General features: G+C 33.1%; 1 long non-coding RNA gene across 1 annotated transcript; it reads left to right on the forward strand.

Annotated features, from left to right (window-relative positions):
* The first annotated feature begins 446 nt into the window (after positions 1–446).
* LOC141423088 (uncharacterized) lies at positions 447–18,908 on the forward strand. Its single transcript, XR_012447743.1, has 3 exons — positions 447–642; positions 4,498–4,606; positions 18,823–18,908. It is a non-coding gene; the product is annotated as an uncharacterized lncRNA (long non-coding RNA).
* Positions 18,909–19,475: the final 567 nt, after the last annotated feature.

The following is a 19,475-nucleotide window of genomic DNA, read 5'->3' on the forward strand; positions in this document are numbered from 1 at the left end:
TATTTCCTAACTTGGAGGCTATCATTTAACATTGTTGGGGTAATTTATGTCCTTGGGTCAGATTTTTCCTTGCCTGGGAGGAAGGGGCAATGGGGCAGGCTTTGAAGTCAGAAACATCATCAACACATCAGTTTGCCCCTTCATATTTGATCATGGGTGAAGTCTTTACTCTGAGTATTAGCTTACTCTTATGTGACACATAAGTGTTAGTAATTATTTCAGTGAGAGAATAAGCTAAACTTGGTCTGTTATCACAGAGTATTGCAAGGAAACATTGACTAAAAAGTAAGATTATTCTTTGGGCACTTAGTGTGTGCACAGGTGGTAGAGCATATGCCTAGCAAACACAAATCCAGAACCGCCAAAGAAAGAAAAAAAGTTTATTCTTTCATATGAAAACAATCCAGCATTGAGGAGACGAGGGCAGACGAGATGGTTTGTACGTTCATAATCTGGCTTCTAGTTCTGAAGAAAATTCTGAGGATCATTACTTCTGGCCAATAGAAGGTGAAATGAGGAAAAGAAGGGCAAGTTGATAGAATGTACAATCAACATGCCTGTGTTATCATCAACCTGCTTGGCTGCATGGGACCCTAAAATGTACCATCTCCACCTGGAAGACCAAGTGCCCAGCCAAATCTGGTAAGATCTCTTTGTGAAAGCAAGTTGAGAATGTGTTTTGGACAAAAACAATCAACCTATGCTATTAAGCCATTATTGAGAGGAATACCAGAGATAACATATAATATCAGATTGCCTGTAAGGTACATCTGGTCAATAAATGCTTATGCATTTTTATTAATGAAATAAATTATTAAGTCACTTCTTTTAAGTAGAAGATATAAAGAAGACCTCAGCTTCTTCATTTAAGTTTTCAAAAACTACAACCATGTGTTTATTTCTAAGTAAAATGGAAATATGAAAAAATGATGGGAATAAGTCCATTAAAGACATTATTTTTGGTTGTAAAATAGCAAAAGTCTAGTTTGAGACAGGATTATCTGTTATAACCATAAATTTTAGAATACTAAAATACTAGCTCTATTATTGCTACTTTATGGAGCTGTAATCTTGGGACAAGTATTTGTTTCTTTTAAAGACAGCTTTAATGTAGAAAACTGAGGGAACTACCCACTCTTTAAATCTATCTCTAATGACAATGACCACACTCTTATCCTATTTAAATTTGATCTTATTGAGCCTCTTGAACAAGTAAAAAAAGTCCAAATAAAATTGAAATTTATGTTGTACCGTCTTTGCAGCAAGAACTACTATTTGATACAACTGCTATTATGATTTGTATGTTTTATAATTATCAGTACATATACCTATGTATCTTTTATGTCATGTTTCTGTGCATATGTATACATGCATGTGTATATATTCTCTGCCACTGATTTTTTTCTGTTAATGTTATGTTGTCTTGAGATTTCCTCATGCGTTTCACATGAGCTCGTTTATTTTAATATAAAAAAGTATTATTTTTCATTTTTTTCTTCTATTGATCAGTATTTAGGTCATTTTTATTATTAAAATGCTTTATGAAATGTCTCGTACATGTGCACTTGCTCACATCAGCAGATACACAAGAATTTCAATTGGGCATGTACCTAGAAGTGGAATTGTTAGGCTGGAAGGTGAATATATTTTCAGCTTTCCTGGTATTGACAGATGGCTTTGTAGTCCATACTTCCAACAGCAGTGGATGAGAGTTAATAGTTGTTGTATAACATTACTATTTTGATTTGATCATACTTCTGTTCTTTTTAATTTTGAGGGATGTGAAACAGAACTACATTGCCTCCTTAATTTGTATTTTCTGATTACTCTAATGCAATCTTTTCCTACCTTTCTTTGACATTAATTTTTCCTTCTGTTTTTCTCTGTACATTGTTTTTATTTTGATGTGTAGGAATTAAACATGATCAGTGATGTAATCTGTTCTCTTTTTTAGGTGGTACAAGTATGTTTTGTCAGTCTGTTACTTGTAAGTTTTCTTCTAAGGTTTTGTCACATAGTTATTTTTATTTTTATTTGACATTAATGAAATCATTTTCTCTATGAATGTATATGTGCATTTATCTTTCAAATAAAATTTCTCCTCAGCTCTCAGAAGGCTAAGACAGGAAGATTATGAGTTTGAGGCCAGCTTGGGCTACATAGCAAGATCCTCCCTCAATTTTTTTCTACATTAAAGCTGCTCTTTTAGAGGTACTTTTAAAAGTTTTAAAGTTTCTTTTTACTCATTTAGATCTATACTCCATATGGAATTTATATTTTGTGTATGAGATGTGAAAAAGCAGTTTAAATATATTTTTCCATATGGGGAGCTATTTACTAGAAAACCATTTATTGACTAGATAATCTTTTTTTCTCAATTTTCTTCTTTCTCCTTCTCTTTTATATCCTGTTTTTCTCTTTTTTCTTCAACACACTTAACAATTTAATGAATAATTACAAATTGAAACCTTAGGCCAGGTCAAGCTCGTTACCTACCCCTTTTTTATTTTCTGTACTGAGGATTTAATTCAGGGTCTTTAAAGAATGTTAGGCAAGCATCTGCTACCAGAGCCATGTCCCCAGCCCTTCCACTTTATTCATTTATTTATTTATCTACTCATTTCTTCATTCATTCATGGGACATAGGGTGTCACTAACTTTGCCTGAGCTAACCTTAAGTTTGAGATGCTTCTACCTCTGCCTCCAGAGTGAATGGGTGGATTACAGGCAAGTGCCATCATGCTTGGTCAGTCCCTTGGTTTTTATATTTTCCATTCACATCTCCTGTGTGTCTATTCAATTGCTGACCCTCCTTTTTTACTTTCTTCTCATTATTTGTTTTTTTCCTCCTTCTTACTTATTTTCTGCTTCTTCTCTTCCTCGTTTTCATAATTGTTACAATCAAATTATTGCACTCACAAAGTTTAAAAAATTCAAGCATCAGGTGCCTAACCAAATACTAAGCAAGTTAATACTAATACTTCTTTCCAAAGTCACAGAGAAATATCCACTGTTGATCTTTCATTCAATAGGTATTGGAATCTTCTGTATTACATTGAAGACACTAAGAATTCAGAAGTGAATAATATAGAAAACATCTGCATAGATATGTAAATATCTATATATGTACTCAGTTATACATAATCTAACAAATTTAAATATATAAATGTAAATAAAAATGTGAAAAAACATGTAATTCAGTAATCTGGAATATAATGAAAAAATGCAAAAGTAAAAATGACAGTGGCATGTACTTGTAAACTTTAAAGTCCTTACTTCCTAATGTGAAATTTAAAATTCAGTCCAAATTGAAGCTCTTAATCTTCTAATAACGACTGATCACATTGCACTCTCATTCTGAGATGAGAGTGTATTGAGTATATTGAGTTTATTTCAAATTTTTAAAAATTATAATTTTCTTTGATGGAAATGTTATGTATCTGACCCAGAAACTGCTACTAAGACAGTTCTTTAGTTTCCATAATGAACCACCATGAATATTAACCAAATAAACCAAGATCTGATTTTAATTCCCTGAGAATTAAGACAGCTTTGGTGTGGTGGACTCACCATCCTTCTGCTATGCTCTTGGCAAATCCTCATATCTCCCTTATCCATAACATGACATTCATTTTTCATCTAAAAAATATTTTGGTATATTTTTCTTAAGACTGTATCTACACAATAATAATTTAGATATTTTTAATAGTGAAAAAAGGAAAAATAAGGTTTGATTAAACTACCAATCTTGTAATTTTCTGTGAGATTAAGAAAAAAAGAGGATACAAGTTACAAACTTTATTGAGAGTGCATCTTAGTTTTGCCCTTTAGATATTTTTATATTGTTAGGTGACTAAGAAGAAATGTTAGTATTATTGTATTGACATTGACCAAATTCTGTACTCTGAAGATATTGTGTGTACTCTGTAAACCAGTTTGGCCGCTTGGTGAGTCTCACTTGAATTTTTCAGTGAAAAGAAATAGAACAAAAGAAAAGCTAAATATTTTTCTAGACCATCCATCTTTAAAGCTTCTCAACTTACCTAATAAATAATTTAAACCTGTTTATTAAATAACTATGTATTAATTGTACATTGTCAAATTTTATATTTTGTTCAAATAAATCAGAAATACTTGATTCAGATGAGTAAAAGAATCTTTGATCAGCCTTTAACAACTTTAACTAGAAAGAAAATGAACTTAAAAGAGTACTAGCAGTAATTATAAGATACATTGTACTATTAGTTTATTTGATAAGTATATGATTTAGATACACAAATCTACATGAGAAAATTAGAGAAAGTGACTGTAGAGCTATTGCTGTAGACAGAATCTTTGTGTCCCCTCAAAATATACTGAAACCTACTACTCAAGGGAATGGTGTTTTGAGTTGGCAATTTAGGAAGATGAGGATTTTTAGACCATGAAGGTATAACCATTATGAATGAGGTTAGTGCTCTTATGAAGGGTACCTCAAAGATTCTCTCACCCTTCCAGCTATGTGAAGATTCAGCAGAAAGTTGCCATCTGAGAAACAAGAAGTGGGCCCTTGCCAGAAAACAAATCTACTAGCACCTTGATTTTGGACTTACCATCCTCCAGAAATGTGAGAAATTACATTCTTTTGTTTACAATCTACTCAATCTATGGTATTCTCATATAGCACCCAGAATGAACTAAAACATCTATGTTCTGAAAGATGACTTAATTTTCATTGGAGACAAATTTATTTTAGAGTAGAAATGAGATTAGATATGTGCCACCTGTGATTTTGTTATAGACCTACCAAAATTGTGTAGTCTGTATCTGAACATTAGACATGAGGTTAAATCGAATTGAGGGACACTGTACAATATTACTGCTTATAAGTAAGTGTCAAAAGCATGAAACTCTAGGAAGATTAAAGTAACAAGACAATTGTGTGCAACATGTTTGACTGGATGTATCCTTTTGCAAGAAAGAAACTTGAGTTTCTGGTCTAGAGTCTAAGTGAATATGCTTTGCTATTATTCTTCCATCATTTCTGTAAACTTTAATTTGTTGCAAAAAGAAGCACTAAAGGCACATAGTCATTGTTACATGGTCCTAAGATGCACAAGGAAAGTGCTATCACATGGAAACCTGTGTACCTCTTGTTAAGGAGAGGAGTACACTGAGAATGTACTAACATGTTTGTGACAGTGTTAAATTGTTGGAATGGTTCTAAATAATTCCTCTCATGTACTTGTCTTCTCATGAACTGGAAGCAACCATTTTATGGACTGACATGTGTGTAACAGGGACCACAGCTAGAGTGGAAATGAATTAGAAGAGAGACACCATAACTAAGAACATGGCCTTTAACAATTCCTGAGTCACAGTGCCTAAGGTGATTCTTTCTCTGGAAAGGCTACAGAAGTGGGAAAAACACAGAACGGACACATTTGTGTTGGTTCTTCTTCCAACATGCTCCCTGTTTTATTGTATTGAAAATGATAAATGTGAAGAGCGACTACTTATCTATGAGTTTTGTTATAAATTTCAATGGTATTCTTAAGCAAATGCAGAAGAAGCACAGCATTTTTAATAGGGAAATATATAAAAGATAAATCCTTGTCATCATTTTAATATTTAAACAAATGATGTGATCTTTTAGTTCTATGACAATGTTAATTCCTATAAAATATGTGGGTTTTTTTGTAGAAAGTTCTTAACATTCTGATGAAAAGTATTTTTAACTTAAAACTTAAAATGCTTAGACTTTTACAAAAACCTAGAGAACACTTTGGAAAACCAAACGTGATATAATTTTTGGATCACCATTTTGTGTTAATATTCTTTTAAGATTTATAATTAAAGAAGACTTAGGAACAACACTTATTATTTATACATTGTGCTAGCACTTTAAAAACAATTTCCTTATTTAGTCACTGTAATGACCATATGAGGTAAATTCTGTCTTTGCTGTTTCCATTCTGTAGATGGAAACAAAAGCTTAGTGAACTTAGCTAATTCACCAGAGCCACACAGTTGATAAAGAAAGAATTTGGATTTGCAATTAATATTTTTAATTACTAAACAATTAAGAATTTTTTATTCCCAGAATATAAAGTTTAATAACTAAAATATTAAGAACATATATTTTCTCTTTTTTTTCTATTAACAAAGAATGAGAGTGTACATAAGAAGTTTTATGCTGTGCTTACAAAGCAGCCAAAGACATAACTTATTATATGTGAATACTTTTGATGTCTTCTGATTTGGAAGTGAAAAAGATATGACTTACTTAGAATTTCTATTGTAGTGACAAAATGATATTTCATTATTCTCAGATAATTATTGGAACTTGATGCTTCTCTCTATGTGACATGAATGATCTGGATTTGTTTTCTACTTGTTGCTTTCTCTTTTCAGAGAAAAGAGAAAATTATTGTTATAATTTCTTATAACAGTATAATCTGGCTACAATAAATAATATATTGAATTTCTATAAAACTTTTAATTCTACTTTCATATCTATTTTTGCTCTTTGAAGTTTTATTTATTCACCAATCAATTCAGTATGCTTTTGTATCATCAATCAATCATAATATTTTTTCAATAGATTGTTTCTTTAAATATTTTAAGCAATAAATTTTAATATACAAAAGTTAGAAATTATTTTTAAATTTTCAAATACTTTTTATATTTCATTGGACTGAAATTTGACAAAAATACAAATCTAAGTAAAAGGTATCTGAGTCTCAATTACTTTTTTAGAAAAAAAAACATAGGGCTTTTAAAGTTATATTTAAATTTTAAAAATTTCTGAACATTTAAAAAATATTAGAGAAGAGCTTAACTGGTATAAATCTAATCCTGTTCTCTCTTGAGTTATGCTCCTGTATTTTTTTCTTTTGAACTATATATTCTCATACTCTCAGCTAGAGTTTCCTTTTGAAAAATGTAGATCAAGCTCATCACTAGGAAGCACTTTTCAGTGGCTTTCCAGTCACGAGGGGAGTTGTTTTAAAGATCCTGCAGAATTCCATTCTTGTTCATTTTCTAACTCAGTCTTACCTCATCTCCCCTTGCTCTTAGCCTTATTCACTTTGCACACCCCCAGGAACCCTATTGCTAAGATTTTACCCACCTTTTAATAAATAAAAACTTCCTTTCTCCATCTCCCACCTCCTTGCCTCCTATATGCATCAGAACTGAACCTTTCCTCCTTAATTCAATAAAAATATTGAGACATCTTAATTCATTTGTCTTTACTAGAACATTTAATATTACTGTTCTTTCCAGGAATGCTGGGCCTATTATTTTTTTCTTTCCTATGGGGCCCCTTAGTTATCCTTTGCTCCTAGAAGATTAAACTTTACTTCTGTTGTTAGACATGTTCTTTTCATATATCTCCCTTCTTCAAGAAAGCTTGAAAAATTATAAACTAATAAAGACTTATGTTATCATTCACTGGTAAATGGATGGAATTGGAGAACATCATTCTGAGTGAGGTTAGCCTGGCCCAAAAGACCAAAAATTGTATGTTCTCCCTCATATGTGGACATTAGATCAAGGGCAAACACAACAAAGGGATTGGACTTTGAGCACATGATAAAAGCTTTAGCACACAAGGGAGGGGTGAGGATAGGTAAGACACCTAAAAAATTAGTTAGCATTTGTTGCCCTTAACACAGAGAAACTAAAGCAGACACCTTAAAAGCAACTGAGGCCAATAGGAAAAGGGGAACAGGTACTAGAGAAAAGGTGAGATCAAAAAGAATTAACCTAGAAGGTAACACCCACGCACAGGAAATCAATGTGAGTCAATGCCCTGTATAGCTATCCTTATCTCAACCAGAAAAAACCCTTGTTCCTTCCTATTATGGCTTATACTCTCTCTACAACAAAATTAGAAATAAGGGCAAAATAGTTTCTGCTGGGTATTGGGGGGGGAGAAGGAGGGGGCGGAGTGGGTGGTAAGGGAAGGGGTGGGGGCAGGGGGGAGAAATGAACCAAGCCTTGTATGCACATATGAATAATAAAAGAAAAAGGAAAAAAAAAAAGACTTATGAAGTCCATGGAAAAGAGATGGGGAACTGGGTGATAGACTAAAGAAGTCTATATATTATTAAGATCCTAGTGTTGCGAATCCATCAATATCATGCTGCATCAGTATATTTTCTGGTGAATTGAAAAGTCAGGGTAATACATATTCCAACCATTTATCTTCATTGTTCATAGCTTATATATTTTCCATTCAAAGAAAATTATATTTATATAGCAAATATCTGCACAAAAATCAAATTTATACCACTTTGTCTTTAATAATTCTGCAACTTAAAAGATACTGTCACTACAGAAGAACGCATTAATTGAACAGATAAAGACAGTAATTTGTATTTGATGTTTTGTTTGGAAAGCTTGAAAACTCCATTTGACCATTCAAAAACACTTTCTAATACTTGCAAAAATAGATTAGTCATATTTACATGTAAGCAGAGGTGTGAGAATTAAATAATTATAACACTGCAAATAGAGTTGTTTGGTCTATGAACAGTATTTCTCAAAATAAAACTGAAGAAGAGAATCTAAGATCTCAAGTACTAAGTGATTTTTTAAATATGTTTATTAAGACTGTCAAAAGCTGATTATGTTTTAGAGTTACTAGAACTCTGATGAAAATCTTGACAATTTCATCTTTTTAATATTTTTATCTTAAAAAATTTTTAAATGTATTTAGATGGATAATAGGGATAAATTGCACACAATGGAGTTTTAGCTGATTTTTAGTTTCACTTTGGCTAAAAAGACATGTGTTCCACAGGACAATTATATTCCAAGTAAATCACATATCTGAGTAGATGCCTTATTTGGGCAGGTCACTGGAGAATCTACTGTTATTTTGAATGATTATGTTTTTAAAAAGAAACTGAACCAGAATCATAGAAGCCTCCATATGTCAGCTTCTTATTAAAACATGCCAAGGTAAGCAACTAGTCACAGTTAAAAGACTCTTATTATTGAAACCAAAGAGTATACTCAACACTTGAAGTTTAACACAAGAAAATCTCACTAGGAAAACAAATGGGACATTTACTACTGGTGCAGGAGAAGCTTTATTCCTTAGTCTGATGATGAAGAAATAAAAACTGATTAGCTAAATATTTTAAAAATGAGAATAAAATTGTTTCACTAGGAAGAAACTAATTTTATTATAGTCAAAACTGTATGAATATTTCCAAACTATGTAACTATGTAATAGATTAACCATATCATCATCAGATCTATTTGTAATTAGTGTTACATAGTTCCTTTACCATCTCAGTTAAGATTCTTATTCCACTGTAACCAAAGTATAAGTGGATTAAATAAGAATGAGTTAATTTTTTTCCTATGAATCTGAAGTAACCAAGGAAATATTCATGCATCTGTGAGCTGCACTCCAATATTACTGGATTACCAATGCTGCAATGAAATGCTAATTTTATGGCCCAGTTCTGATTCACTCATGCATGTATTCAATAACTAATTACCAAGGGCCTGTTATCAGGCAGACCCTGGGTTTAGCAATCAAACAGTGTGAGGTGACAAGAACGGAGTACCTTGTATATATACATATAAGGACAGAATAATGAAACTCACTAAATACTGTTTGAAAGAAGAGGAAAGAGGGAGAGGGGAATGGAATATAATAGGAGAAAGTGAACTTGTTTAAGGTATACTCTATGCATGTATGGGATTATCACAATGATATCCCCTCATATTATTCATGCATGATAAATCAAAACTTAAAAACTCAAAAAAAAAACAATCCAACTGTGTGGGAATTAAAAACAACTGACAACATCTGGGCTGTCTGTACTCATGTTCTATTTATGGTATTATAACCTTGTAGTGGAGACAGAGGAGCTAAAATTCAGGAAAATAAATGTGTAATATAAATATTAGTGCTTTGAAGAAAAATTCTAGCACTATAAGAAACTGTTTGATAGATTCAAACAATTCATGCTCTTGTGACATGACATTGCAAATTCACCCATCAATATTTGAAGTCTAACTTATGTGGATCAGGTACATCAAAATCTAATGGAGTATATAAGGGAGACTTAAATTAGTTGTGGAATCCTGGAAAACTCTTCTAAGGAAGTATCTAAAGGCTGAATCTAAGAGTCAATCAAAGAAACAGCATGAGAAATATATTCTGAGAGAAGAAATAAAAATGATATTTAAAGGTTTTGAGCAAGGGCAGGCTTGCCATACCTGAGAGCATAGATCAACTCAATTATCTTTATGAGTTCTTCCTTGTTTAGAATCCCAGTATCTTTCTTTCTCACTCTGCCCCACACACAATCTCAGACTTCAGACTTGGATTTCTACCTAATTGCTTATATTTAGTAAACAAAAACAGAAAGACCTTCTACTACTACATGGGCACTTTTAAAATTCTTACCACACTCCCTGTGCTTGAGCTTTCTGGTTAGGGTCTTAATATCTGCTGACAAACTTTTGTAATGTGCATTTATTTTTCATTTTCAGTTTTGAGAATCAGGATTTCTACATTCCTGATCTATTGTTTCTTACTGCATTTCACTGTAAATTATGGATGAGAAGAGTAATTAAGAAAGATGTCATGCAGATAGAAAGTAGATGATAGATAGATGGTACAAACATATGTAAATATGGATGTATACTAGATTGACAAATACATAGGTAGATAAACATATATTTATAACACTTAAGTTAAAAAAGCATCAGAGGAACATCTATAATGTAATTCCATTTTTATAAAATTGTATTTGCACACAGTACAGGGACAATAACAATACCAAGAGTAATGATGAGAAGACAGAAAAAACAGGGAAACCAGTTTCCCTACAGCAAAAAATTAGTACAGGAACCAGAGGGAAATGAACAAAACAGATACTAGAACCAGACTCCAACAAAATGATGATAAACTATGCCAAGGAACCCAATGAAGCCCACAAGAATAATCTGAAAGAAGAAATCCTACAAGTAATCAATGAGAATTCTATAGAGATGATACTGGATATAGTCAACCAAAATGTACAGGAGACACTCAAGAAATTCCAAGACAACAAAAATAGAGAATTTGAGAAAGCACAAGAAGAAATAAAAGAAACCGAAGCACTGTATAAACACCAAAGTGAAACAAAAAACATGATTAATAAAGAGATAAATGAACTCAGGACAAAAATAGACAACATTAAAGAGGAAACCACCCAGGATATGGAAAACCTCAGAAAAAAAAAAATGAAACAGAAATGCAAAACAAACTGGAAGGCCAATCCAGCAGAATAGAACAAACAGAAGACAGAATCTCAGAACTCAAAGATGAAATGGTAATTAAAGGAAAAAACCAAAGAACTATTAGTTAAACAACTCAAGACCTGTGAAAAGAAAATGCAAGAACTCACTGACTCCATCAAAAGACCAAACCTGAGAATCATGGGCATTGAAGAAAGAGAAGAGGTACAAGCAAAGGGAATGCATAATATATTCAACAAAATAGTAACAGAAAATTTCCCAAATCTAGAGAAATCTATTCCCATAGAGATGCAAGAGGCCTCCAGAACACCAAACAGACCAGAACAAAAGAAATCTACCCCATGACATATTATCATTAAAACAACAAGTACAGAGACTAGAGAAAGAATATTGAAGCCTGTAAGACAGAAAAAACAAATAACATACAATGGTAAACCCATCAAAATCACAGCAGACTTCTCAACAGAAGCATTAAAAGCAAGAAGAGCTTGGGGTGAGAACTTCCAGACACTGAATGAAAATAACTTCAACCCTAGGATATTCTAACCAGCAAAACTATCATTCAAAATAGATGCAGCAATAAAAGTCTTCCATGATAAGCAGAAACTAAAACAATATGTGACCACAAAACCACCACTACAAAAGATTCTTCAAGGGATTCTGCACACAGAAAGTGAAACCCAACATAACCATAAAAGGGCAGGCAGCATCGAACTATAGGAAAAGAAAAAGCAAGAAAGTAGAGAGTAACCTCGATTCAGGTACACACAATCAAACCTTCAAATGACTAAGACAAATAAATGACAGGAATCACCACATACCTATCAGTACTAACACTTAATGTTAATGGACTTAATTCTCCCATCAAAAGGCACCATTTGATGAACTGGATTAAAGCAATTTGTTGCTTACAGGAGACCCATCTCACCGACAGCAATAAGCATAGGCTTAGGATGAAAGGCTGGAAGAAGATTTACCAAGCCAATGCCCCCCCCAAACAGGCAGGAGTACCAATACTTATCTCTGACAAAGTAGACTTCAAATCTACATTGATCAAATGAGATAAAGAAGGACATTCCATACTAATAAAAGGGGAAATAGACCAAAAGAAAATAACAATTATCAACCTATATGCAGCCAATGTCAACACACCCAATTTCATCAAACATACCCTGAAGGACCTAAAATCATATATTAACTCTAATACAGTGGTCGTGTGAGACTTTAACACCCCATTATCATCAATAGATAGTTCATCCAAACACAAAATCAATAAAGAAATCCTAGATCTAAAATATACCTTAGATCAAATGGACCTAGTTGATGTCTACAGAATATTTCATCCAACTTCTACACAATATACATTCTTCTCTTCAGCCCACAGAACCCTCTCCACAATAGATCATATCTTAGGGCATAAAGCAAGCCTCAGCAAATATAAGAAAATAGAAATTATACCATGCATTCTATCTGATCACAAAGCAGTAAAACTAGAACTCAACAACAAAAATAAAGATAAAAAACATGAAAACACCTGGAAACTGAATAACTCATTGATTAATGAACAATGAGTCATTAATGAAATAAAAGAGGAAATTAAAAAGTTCCAGGAAGTCAAAGAAAATGAAAACACAACCTACCAGAATCTATGGAACACAGCAAAGGCAGTCCTGAGAGGAAAGTTTATAGCCATGAGTGTATATATTAAAAAGACTGAAAGATCCCAAATCAATGACCTAATGATACATCTCAAACTCCTTGAAAAACAAGAACAAGCAAATCCCAAAACAAATAGAAGGAGAGAAATAATAAAAAATAGAAACCAAAAAAAACATGCAAAGAATTAATGAAACAAAAAGTTGGGTCTTTGAAAAAATGAACAAGATCGACAGACCCCTGGCAAACCTGACTAAAATGAAGAGAGAAAAAACCCAAATTAGTAGAATCAGGAATGCAAAAGGGGAGATAACAACAAACATCATGGAAGTCCAGAAAATCATTAGAGACTACTTCAAGAACCTATATTCAAATAAATTTGAAAATCTTAAAGAAATGGACAGATTACTAGATACACATGATCATCCAAAACTGAACCAAGAGGACATTAATCACCTGAATAGATTTATAACACAAAATGAAATTGCAGCAGCAATCAAGAGTCTCCCCAAAAAGAAAAATCCAGGATCTGATGAATTCTCTGCTGAATTCTATCAGACTTTTAAAGAAGAACTGATTCCAACCCTCCTTAAACTGTTCCACAAAATAGAAAGGGAAGGAAAACTGCCTAACACATTCTACGAAGCCAGCATTACACTTATCCCAAAACCAGGCAAAGACACCTCCAAAAAGGAGAACTATAGGCCAATCTCCTTAATGAACATTGATGCAAAAATCCTCAATAAAATAATGGCAAACCGAATTCAACAACACATCAAAAAGATCATTCACCACAACGAAGTAAGCTTCATCTGAGGAATCAACATATGAAAATCAATAAACGTAATAAACCACATTAACAGAAGCAAAGACAAAAACCACTTGATCATCTCAATAGATGCAGAAAATGCCTTTGATAAGACCCAACACCATTTCATGATAAAAGCTCTAAGAAAACTAGGAATAGAAGGAAAGTACCTCAACATTATAAAAACTATATATGACAAACCTACAGCCAGCATTATACTTAACAGAGAAAAACTGAAACCATTCCCTCTAAAATCAGGAACTAGACAAAGATGTCCACTATCTCCACTCCTATTCAACATAGTACTGGAATTCCTAGCCAGAGCAATTAGGCAAGCAGCAGAAATAAAAGGAATACGAATAGGTAAAGAAACTGTCAAAATATCCCTATTTGCAGACAATATGATCCTATACCTTAAAGACCCAAAAAGCTCTACTCAGAAGCTTCTAGACATCATCAATAGCTATAGCAAGATAGCAGGATATAAAAGCAACATAGAAAAATCATTACCATTTCTATACACTAATAATGAACAAACTGAGAAAGAATATATGAAAACAATTCCATTTATAATATCCTTAAAAAAAAATCAAATACCTAGGTGTAAACTTAACAAAGGATGTGAACGACCTCTACAAAGAAAACTATAAACTTCTGAAGAAAGAGATTGAGGAAGACTTAGAAAGTGGAGAGATCTCCCATGCTCATGGATTGGTAGAATCAACATAGTAAAAATGTCTATACTCCTAAAAGTAATCTACATGTTTAATGAAATTCCCACCAAAATCCCAATGACATTCATTAAAGAGACTGAAAAATCTACTGTGAAATTTATATGGAAACACAAAAGGCCACGAATAGCCAAGGCAATACTCAGTCAAAAGAACAATGCAGGAGGTATCACAATACCTGACTTCAAACTATATTACAAAGCAATAACGATAAAAACATCATGGTACTGGCACAAAAACAGACATGAAGACCAGTGGAACAGAATAGAGGACCCAGCTATGAAGTCACACAACTATAACCAACTTGTCTTTGACAAAGGCGCTAAAAATATACGATGGAGAAAAGACAGCCTCTTCAATAAAAACTGCTAAGAAAACTGGTTAGCAGTCTGCAAAAAACTGAAACTAGATCCATGTATATCACCCTATACCAATATTAACTGAAAATGGATCAAGGATCTAAATATCAGACCCCAAACTCTAAAGTTGGTAAAGGAAAGAGTAGGAAATACTCTGAAATTAATAGGTATAGGCAAGAATTTTCTCAGTGGAACCCCAGCAGTACAGCAACCTAAGAGATAGCACAGATAAATGGGACTTCATAAAACTAAAAAGCTTCTGCTCAACAAAAGAAATGGTCTCTAAATTGAAGAGAACACCACAGAGTAGGAGAAAATATTTGCCAGCTACACATCAGACAAAGGACTGATAACCAGAATACATAGGGAACTTAAAAAACTAAATTCTCCCAAAATTAATGAACCAGTAAAGAAATGGGCAAGTGAACTAACCAGAACTTTCTCAAAAAAAGAAATTCAAATGGCCAAAAAACACATGAAAAAATGCTCACCATCTCTATCATTAAAGGAAATGCAAATTAAGACCACACTAAGATTCCACCTCACCCCTGTTAGAATAGCCAGCATTAGCAACACCAACAACAAGTGTTGGTGTGGATGCGGGGGAAAAAGGAACCCTCTTACACTGCTGGTGGGATTGTAAACTAGTACAACCACTCTGGAAAAAAATTTGGAGGCTCCTTAAAAATCTAAACATTGACCTACCATGTGATCCAGCAATACCACTCTTGGGGATATACCCAAAAGAATGGGACACAAGTTACTCCAGAGGCACCTGCACACCCATGTTTATTGCAGCACTATTCACAATAGCCAAGTTATGGCAACAGCCAAGATGCCCCACTATTGACAAATGAATTAAGAAAATGTGATATCTGTACACAATGGAATTTTATGCAGCCATGAAGAAGAACGAAATGTTATCATTCACTAGTAAATGGATGGAATTCGAGAACATCATTCTGAGTGGGGTTAGCCTGGCCCAAAAGACCAAAAATTGTATGTTCTCCCTCATATGTGGATATTAGATAAAGGGCAAACACAACAAGAGGATTGGACTTTGATCACACGATAAAGCAAGAGCACACAAGAGAGGTATGAGGATAGGTAAGACACTCAAAATAGATAGCATTTGTTGCCCACAACACAGAGAAACTAAAGCAGATACTTTAAAGCAACTGAGGCCAAATGGAGAAGGGGACCAGGAACTAGAGAAAAGGTTAGTTCGAGAAAAATTAACTTAGAATTTAACACACATGTACAGGAAATCAATGCGAGTCAACTCCCTATATAGCCATCCTATCTCAATTAGCAAAAAACCTTGTTCCTTCCTATTATTGCTTATACTCTCTCTTCAACAAAATTAGATATAAGGGCAGAATAGATTCTGCTGGGCAGCAAGGGGTAAGGGGGGGTAATTGAGGGAGTGGGAGGAAGGGGGGAGAAATGACCCAAACATTGTATGCACATATGAATAAAAAAAATTGTGAAGGATGTCATGAAGATACAAAGCAGATGATAAATGGATAGATAATACACACATAGGTATTTATGAATATTAAATAATAACATATACATGATAGATAAGCATATAGTTATATACAGTTAAATGAAAAAAGCAAGTTGCAGAGAAATATTTGTAATATAATTCCATTCTTGCAAAACGAAAATAGTACATTATTATATTTATTATATACTAGTCACCCATAAACACAAATACCTCTACATACAGGCATCAAACATAAAGAGTGTTTTTTTCTGCATCCACAAGTCCTAGGATTACTTTTTTTCCTTTGTTTTGTCTCCTATGTTGTTTGAATGCACTGGATTAAATATCCTAAGCAAGACTCACCCAGTAAACATATATTAAGTTACTACTGAGATACGCCAAAACTTTCAATTTACTTTGGTCAGTTAATAATGATTGTGTCTGACACTTTTACACATGGCTAAGGATGGGAAAGCAAACAGGAGTTGGGGTTCCAAATTTAAGTGAATAAACTTCGAGAGAGACAGCTAAATAAAACCTGTATCTAATATTTACATAGTTTGCAATATACCATGACAGAAGCCATAATAATATCATTGGGTTATAATGTTTTACAATATAAATCTGTGTCTACAAATTAGACATAGTTTTTCCCCAAAAGTAAGCATAATTCTAAATTTTTCTTTACAAAATGTTATTATAGTTTAAACCTCATGAAAAGAGAAAGCAGGTAAGGTAGATGCAGAAGTGGGTATTTCCCTTTTCCTTAAAGAGTCAAAGTTGATAAAATGAAAAAGGGCAGAATGATAGTTGCTCAACATCCTATTCTTTATATGCAAACGTGAGAAATCTGTCTAATAAACACTCACAGATCTGACTGAATTATAATTGCCTTGTGAGGTGTAAGGCAGGTATTATCCTCCTTGCCTTGATGGAAATGTATGATGAGGCTGAAAGTTAGAGGACTCGGCTAAGGTCACACACTGGAAGTAACTGAAGGGATTTTGGAAAGATAAAAAAAAAATTCTGTGGATAAGTTCAAATTATTCTCCCAGGGATAACATTTCAACTGATACTTATATTTCTTTTCATAAATACTTTCTTCAGAGGAGAGTTTAGTTTACGGGACAGTTTTATTACAAAGTATTTGGCCCAACTAAATTTGATTTTCTAGATGACTAAGTAGCTATCTAATGTAGGTAAAGATATTAGATAACATGAAAAGGTCAGTTAAAGCTGAAATATGTAAATTTCATGTCACCATTCATTTTAAATCAACTCTTTCTTCATTATGTAGAGAATTTGGATTTGATTTCTCTTTCATAACATTCAAGTAATATGAGAGTTTCATTTTGTGTTGATGAAATAAATAGAAATTCAGGCTTTCTTTACAGGAGGATATTCATTTTCAAGAATTTATGTAGCACTTCATATTTCTAAATGGCTTTACATTTTTTATATTACTCACACATTTCACCAACCTTGTGAGTATGTCAATAATATTAACTCAAAATGTAAATAGGAAAAAATGACCTATCAAGTTAAAATGAATTTTCCAGATACATAAAATATTATGTTCCTCACAGTCTCATTGAATTATTAGATTAAAATGATGCTGCTAACCTTCTATATTCTCTATTCATTTTTAAGTGTTCTGTGTGATTATAATACTAGAAAATGGAGGAACAAAAGTTTCTTTGCAAATCACAAAGATTACTTGTATCAGGTATTTTAGTTTTTAAGTAGATGAATGTGTAATAAATAGAACTACTCTGTTGTTATGTGAGAATTAGCTTTCATCAAATTCTATTTTATCTAACTTAAACACATTTATTTGTATGACATTGTATAAATATCTTACCTCTATGAACTGCTTAAGAATTAAAACAAATTACTAACAATAAAAATTCCCACTAAACCAGGTTCATCTAGATTGATCATTAAGAATTGTTTATTTAGATCATCTAGATCCATTTTTCCCAATAATCCTTCTTAGTAGGCACCACTATAATAACAGCAAAATAAGGTAATATTGAGAAAATAAGAGTATATATTCTAAATTCTAATAAAAATCTATGCTATCTAGTTTCCTTAAAAATGTAGTTCCTTCAAGTTAATAACAATAACTTGTTTCTGTCTACTATCATATACAATAAATCAAAAGGAAACATTAAACAAATGAGGCAGATACTTTTAGGTATCTTGATCAAATAATAAACTTCTAACCAGAAACAGAATGTGTTGGACAAGTGACTTCATGTTAGATTTGGATATGAAGTGTCCCCTGAAAAATCAATGTATTGAAGGCTTGGTCCCCAGCCAGTAGATTCATTCAATCATTGAGGAGTGACTGGCTCCTGATAGCTCTGATCCAATAAATTGATTAATTCCTTGATGTATTCATAATATGAGGAAGGCACTATTGGGAGGTGGGGTCAGTTTGGAGGAAGGAGGTCATTGTTGGTTTGCCCTGAAAAGTCCCTGCCTTGCCCTCATTCTCTGTTTCTCTCTCTGTTTCCTGGTGCCAAGAGGTGACCAACCACCATGATATTCTGCCTTGCCAGGGCCCAGAAACAACAGAGCCAGCTGTACATGGACTGAAACCTCTAAACTGTAAGCCAAAATAAACCTTTCTTCTTTGAGCTGTTTTTCCGAGGTATTTGTCATAGTTATTTAAAGCTAACACACTTTCAAACTATATATATCTACATGATTTGATGTTCACAGAAAAAAATGATACTGAGAGTACAATAACTGAGAGCAAGAACATACACAAGAAAAAGATTAAAGGAGAAGGGAGTTAAAAATGGGATGCCTAAGGAAAGCAGAACTCTTTCAAAAAGGATGAAGGAAGACAGCATCTTCTCTCCGTTTCTACCTAGAACTCAGGTGATAGGATGTGAAGACAGGAGAGAGATGATGGCAGCCTGGATCTGGTGGGGCACCTGGAGGACATTAGAAAGAACTGGAGCAAAATGCCTCCATCAAATAGTTTAAAATTAAGAAACTTCAACTACAAAGCTGAAACAGAAGAGCAGGCATATTTGCCTGTCATGTCATTTAACAAAAATATATTGAACATCACTTTCTATCAGGTATTGTGTTTGCTTCTAGATACACATGATATACTGCTTCTGTGGAGTTTTTGACATGATAGTGGAGAACATTTTTGCAGAGTCTAG

The sequence above is a fragment of the Castor canadensis genome, chromosome 5, assembly GCF_047511655.1.
Source record: "Castor canadensis chromosome 5, mCasCan1.hap1v2, whole genome shotgun sequence".
NCBI lineage: Eukaryota > Metazoa > Chordata > Mammalia > Rodentia > Castoridae > Castor > Castor canadensis.